This window comes from Delphinapterus leucas, chromosome 15 (assembly GCF_059928025.1).
Source record: "Delphinapterus leucas isolate spDelLeu-1000000601 "Yukka" chromosome 15, BTC_Dleu_Yukka2, whole genome shotgun sequence".
NCBI classification, from domain to species: Eukaryota; Metazoa; Chordata; class Mammalia; order Artiodactyla; family Monodontidae; genus Delphinapterus; species Delphinapterus leucas.
Window position 1 is genome coordinate 21,474,583 of NC_143143.1, and position 6,038 is coordinate 21,480,620.

The 6,038-nt window shown below is 39.6% G+C and overlaps 1 pseudogene; it reads right to left on the reverse strand.

The window, feature by feature from the left end:
- The window catches only part of LOC149747405 (solute carrier family 68 member 1-like), a 32,871-nt pseudogene extending 29,477 nt beyond the window's left edge, over positions 1-3,394 (reverse strand).
- Between the last annotated feature and the right edge of the window lie 2,644 nt (positions 3,395-6,038).

Below are 6,038 nucleotides of genomic sequence, written 5' to 3' on the forward strand. Positions count from 1 at the left end.
TTTTTCCTTGCATCTCTTGTTTCCATTATGTTTCTACAGAATCTTGTATAATTTCTGGGACTCTGAATCTTTGGGTCTCTTAATAAATGTGAATCATTTTTTCCAACTACTGATATAATCAGGTTTTTAATTCCTCAGCCAGGTAAGAGTTACATCTTTAATCCCTGCAGGAAGATACATGAAGAATCATCACATACCTGTGGGCAGATAAAGCCTGATGCCCCTTATGGAAGAAGGAAGAACATCCTTAGGAATGAGATTATCAACAGAGATCATCATGAAGTTACTGAAGAAGGTTAAATGGAAGACCTGGAAGAAATTCATAGTCAGAAAAAGGCGAAAGTTTTTCTGGATCAAGATTTGTCTCATCAGTGAGATGATGGAGGTCCAAGGGAGATCCTATTCAGTTTCTGAGAAAGGGTTTTCCTCAGGGCTTCTTTTAGGTTCTAAGTGACTCACGTGGTGCATGCCAATGTAAAGGCTGGCAGTAGCAAGAACAGCATGACAACAGTGATGGCCTGAAAACTGAGCAAAATTTCCATGTTATCAGAGATGAGACCACAGAAAAGGATACTGGTAGATCCTACCAGTGATGCCACTTGGTTGATTTTAATAAGCTGAAGCCGACTAGTGAAATTAGTGAAAATAATTTAAAGAATTAGCCGACTAGTGAAATATCTAGTGAAAATTTCTGTAAACAGTACACACTGGGCTTGCTGAAAAAAGGTAAGCGTGCTATCAAAAGCACATAATGATACCACCAGGTGAAGCCCACTAAGCCAGTCACCTTCATGATAGTACTTCCAAGGGAGCCAAGGAAGCAGGAAGGCTATTGCATATAAAGGGCCACCACACAAAACAGAACTACGATGACTGGAGCAGCAGTCAGCCTAACAGTTGTTGTGAAGATACCCACTCAGGTCGTTAAGAGCATTCCACATCATTAAAATCATCTAGGAGAAAAAAAAAAAAAACCACAGGATTATTTTAGTATAGTTTATACTGATGAAAATGACCCCTGAATTTTTAATTAATGTGAAGTAACCAAAGTTGATCAGTTGAAAAAAAAAAAAAAGCTCATTGCTTCCAGTATCTGTAGGGGGTGTACATACTGAAATATTAATAATAACAGCTAACACTACCTCTCAAAAACAGTGTACATTCACTTTGTGTTTAGGCAAACAAGTTTTTACATGAATTATTTCATTAAATCCTTAAAACAACCCTATGAAGCAGGTACTATTATTATCCCTGCTTTACAAGGAAACTGAGGGCCAGATATGTTAAGCAACTTGCCAGGCTAATAAATGACAGAGCCAGGGTTTGAGCCAAGGCACATGACCCCAGAGTCTGTGCTTTCAATCATTACGCTACAGTGTCTCCCCACAACGCACACAGCCATGCCTCTGCAAAGAGTGACGGCCTGTTTACAGACCATGGCACAGTTTTACATAATTTCATTAGGAAAGGTTAAAATATTAGTGTTTGCCATCTCAAAATGGCAAAAACACTTATTAGATCAAGGATGTTGTTGTTGGTAATAAACAAGTAACATTATAAACCATATGGGTTTTTAAGACCATGAACTCTATCCATCCTGAACATCTAATTGGTAATGAATTACAATAAAATTTGTGAATACCATGGGTCATTTCAAAACATAGAATATCTTAATAATTCTAATTTTTCCACATAAGGGAATTTTCCAGATAACCAAAAGCTTACCCTTTAGACTCTAAAGCTGTTGTGTTTTGACAATCTTTCAAAAGTCTCTTTGCCGTTAAACAGAGGATCTTGGACATGGATAACCTCTTCTTGATAACTCTTTCAGCTCATGAGGAATCAGCTCCTTGTAAAATCACAGCAAGGCACAACTATGAGGAAGGAGAAACTCTGTCCTAAGGTGAAAGGACAACAAGGGCTCCATCTCACCTGCGCTTGGTAAAAGGCCACTTCTGAAATCTTGTACAGGTGTAAAAAAGCCTTTACATAGTAGAAATTGAAGATAGAATTTAGCATTTCAGTCCCTAATGTTATCCTAGGAAATGCCCAAGCAATGGTTTTGATATTTTAAAATGCCATTTTCCACACAGAGGAATTCTTCTTCCTTTAGTTTAAGAAAAAAAAGAAATGGTTAAGATTCACTGCTTGCATACAATAACTGATGAGTGGCAAAATTCCACTGGACACTAGTTAATTTAAGTTAAATAAAAGTTCAAAACCACTAGCTGTGAATACGCAACGAAATTTAATACTTTACTTTCTTATCCACTCACTCAACAATTTGTGAGATGTTGCCAGGAACCCTAATTTGCATAGAGTGTGGCTTTACTTGAATATATCTTTAGTATCTCTTCTAACTTATAAAAGTGAAATATATTCAAGAGTTTAGACATGTTTAACTAGTGGTCAGGGAGATGTGTTTATGGCAGTATTATCCTCCCTACTTGGGAGGTTACAACAGAAAAAAAACAATGAAGTGACATCCTTTAGCAAGTGTCAAAGAGAAGGAATAGCAGCAAGCCCTTCATCTTAGCATAAAGTTGTCCATTCAGTAGTACAGACTTGCACTGGGAGATTTATTTTTGATCTTCTCCTGACATTCTATGTAGCTTTGGCCCAAAGCTAAGATGGATATAGAAAGAACACATTTTGGTCCTTGCTCTGATGTAAATGTTCCTCTTAAATCTGGCAAATTGTCTTACCCTTTCAGGGACTTGATTTATCCAACTGGAAAACAGGAAAAGGTTAACCAAGCAAGAGGTAGGTATAGACTCATCTTGCTTTTTTAATCTTGACTATAGTTTTAAGATAACACCATGGGGACTTCCCTGGTGGCACAGTGGTTAAGAATCCACCTGCCAATGCAGGGGACACGTGTTCAAGTCCTGGTCTGGGAAGATCCCACATGCCACAAAGCAACTAAGCCCGTATGCCACAACTACTGAACCTGCGCTCTGGAGCCCACGAGCCACAACTACTGAGCCCGCGCACCTAGAGCCCATGCTCCACAACAAGAGAAGCCACCGCAATAAGCAGCCCGTGCACCACAACGAAGAGTAGCGCCCACTCACCACAACTAGAAAAAGCCCACATGCAGCAACAAAGACCCAATGCAGCCAAAATTAAATAAATTAAATTAAAAAAAAAAAGATAACACCATGATTTTCCTGTTTTATAATGGGCAGGTCTCCAAAATTTTACTGAAGCAGAAAACAAAAATATTCAGATAATTCGAGAGATGTTACCTGCTTAAACAATTCTTGGGAATTAAGCAGGAACCTCAGTCTATATTACCCAATTTCTTAGAGAAGGGGAGAGCAAGTTAGAAGTGGGAAGTGGGTATCTGGCTCAAATGATCAAATTACCTAAGCGCCTGAGTTTCATTTTGCATCGGGTAGATACAAGAATGATTTTAATTCTATGGCAAGTAGAGCCCTAGAATTATCAAAAAGGGTTATGAAACCCATATGCAGACCAAGCATTGTCTGTAAACAGAATAAAGAATATTTTGCCCATTTGTGTACTAGCTTTCTTAAAATGTTTGTAGATTCTGCTGTAATGATACAATACAAGTACTTGAACTGTTATCATTATGCATTCTCAAACTCTTGAAAAATACAAGTACTATTATGTGGAGGTCAGCCAACATTTCTGGCTTTAAAGGTAATTCTCAGGTTTGAAAACGCTGGGAAGTACTGTTGAAGACCTCACTCTAGGGAGTTACTTTTTGGCATAAGTGAGAATGAAGATTGAAGCTGAGGCCACAGGGTTACTAAGAGAGCCAAAAACAAGGGAGTCAGTAGAACCAAAAGCCAAGATACAAATTTAGCCCACCAAAATCTAGGCACTCTTTCTTAGTTTTATTTCAGGCATGCTAAAACAAGAAGCATGCCACACCCTCTGAATTGATCTATCATTAAGTCTGAAGGCAGGTATTTATAAACTCAGAATTTTGCAAAGAGTCATAAGTTTGCTTAGTTGAGTTCAAATTTTTTTTAAAGATTTTGAGTTAAGCACCCATCCTGTCTGAAGCATAAGGTTTATGTGATATATATATATATATGGTGAATATAAGGTTTTAATAACATTACAAAAAACTCCATAGCCTAAACTTCTGTTTATATATATTGAGAGGAGGAAGTAAAAATCTTCCTTATTTCTATCCGCAAAAGGAACTATCAATATTTTGCTTTAGATTATTTTCATCGTAATAAACACTTATTTCAGTAGGTATCAGACTGAAAATCACCACTTAAGAATCTTTTTAAAGCCAACACTACCATCTAAAAACTCTCCTTACCTGATTTTACTATAGCAACAAAACACCAAAGAACAAGAATAGTGTATCTTTACAACCAGGAATAAAGGATTTCTGAAACTGGTTCTTCTGTAACACAAAATGTTTTATACAGAAGAGTTTAAAAGTAGCAAAATGGTGTAATGATTAGGGTGGGCAGGTGCACAAAATACTGGTGAATTATTAAATGAAACCCAAAACCCTCCTTTTAGAATCAGCTTGGGTTGTTATTCACTAACCTATTACTAAACCAAATAATAATGTTGCTGAAGAGGCTGCTATGATTGCTTCTCAGCTATGACTATAGACTCTAAAAGAATGATGGAAACCCCTCCAAAGCAGGGTTTTTAGCACTGGAAGCTAACTTGTCTTTTTCAGTGCAATTTTTGTTCAAGCTTTTGCAGGGGGAAAAAGTTTCCCCAAATAGTGTCCTTAAAAAGAACACACTAATACTAAAAGGCATAAAGTCTGGTATGTGGGGTTTTGGGGGGGGGATTGCCATTTAAAATCATCAATAACTTTTAATTCTCCAGACCGTTCTTTTTCGTTGTTGTTTTGTGTTTGTTTTTTGAAGAATGTTAAAGGGCATTTCAATACAGTTTCCCATTTGACCCGGAGTCAAAAGGAGTTTTGCCATGGAGAAAAAGCACTTTCAATCTTGCAGATTAGTGGCTGTGAAAGAGTCTCTTGAAGGTCAGAGGCATGATTCCAGCCCTTCAGCTTCCACAAATCACCATCAGCAAATCCTAAATCCAATCATCTCTCTTTCCAAAGAGCTTTCTCTGTAGTGACTTACTTGTAAATTAAGATAGTTGGTTTTAGTTATTTTCTTTTGGCTCTGGGCTAATAATATCTCTACCAGAATATTGACAACCAGGGCAGTACAAGCTACACAGGGGACCTAGCAATAAAAAGTAGATCAGTTACATTTTACCTTTTAGTATACCTGGATTCAGAAGAAAAGGATTTGTGAGTTTACCATTCCTCTTTTATTACCTCTTCCACGTTTATTGGCTGGCATTCTACTCTAAGCTGTCTTCTGTCAGCCGTACCTTTACCATTACATCAAGGCTGAGAACATTGACCTTCTGGTCTGTCACCCTACTTTAGAATTTCTGTGCTTTGTCTGCACGATGATGGTAAAAGCCACAACCCACGAGCCGTATTTATTTTGTTACTGTCTGTGGAGAACAGCGTTCACTGCCCTGCTGGCCATCAAGTGCTCGGGCTGCATTCTCTTCTTTCCAGGTGTAACGTCATGACTTCAGATGCTTAACTGTGCAGTTAGCTTCAACTGCACCCCTTCCTGCCCCCAGATACTCAGGTAGGTCTGAGGCCCACCATTTCAGGGGGAGTGAGTACAAATTCTCAGTGGGTTAGAGTCTCAGATACCAAGGAAAAAACAGATAACTGCTCTAAACTTCCGACCGACCCTCAATTTCCCCGCATTAAGCAGAGCAAACCTGGGACTCAAAAGACCAGTACGGGCCGGCGGGGCAGCGGACCTCGGTGTCCCGGCACTCCTCGCGCCTCCCGTCCGCAACCGCCCACTGCTCGGAGGCCGGACTCCTGCCCCTCACACCCACGCAACCCGTCCATCGGCTGGACATCCATCAAAGGGGCCGCGGAGGCCGCCACCTCTACACCCCAGCAACCCGAACGCACGCCCAGAAGCGACTCAAAGCAGAGGAGGGGGCGGGGCCTTCGGCCGCACCCCTTCTCCTTTTCCCGCCTCCTT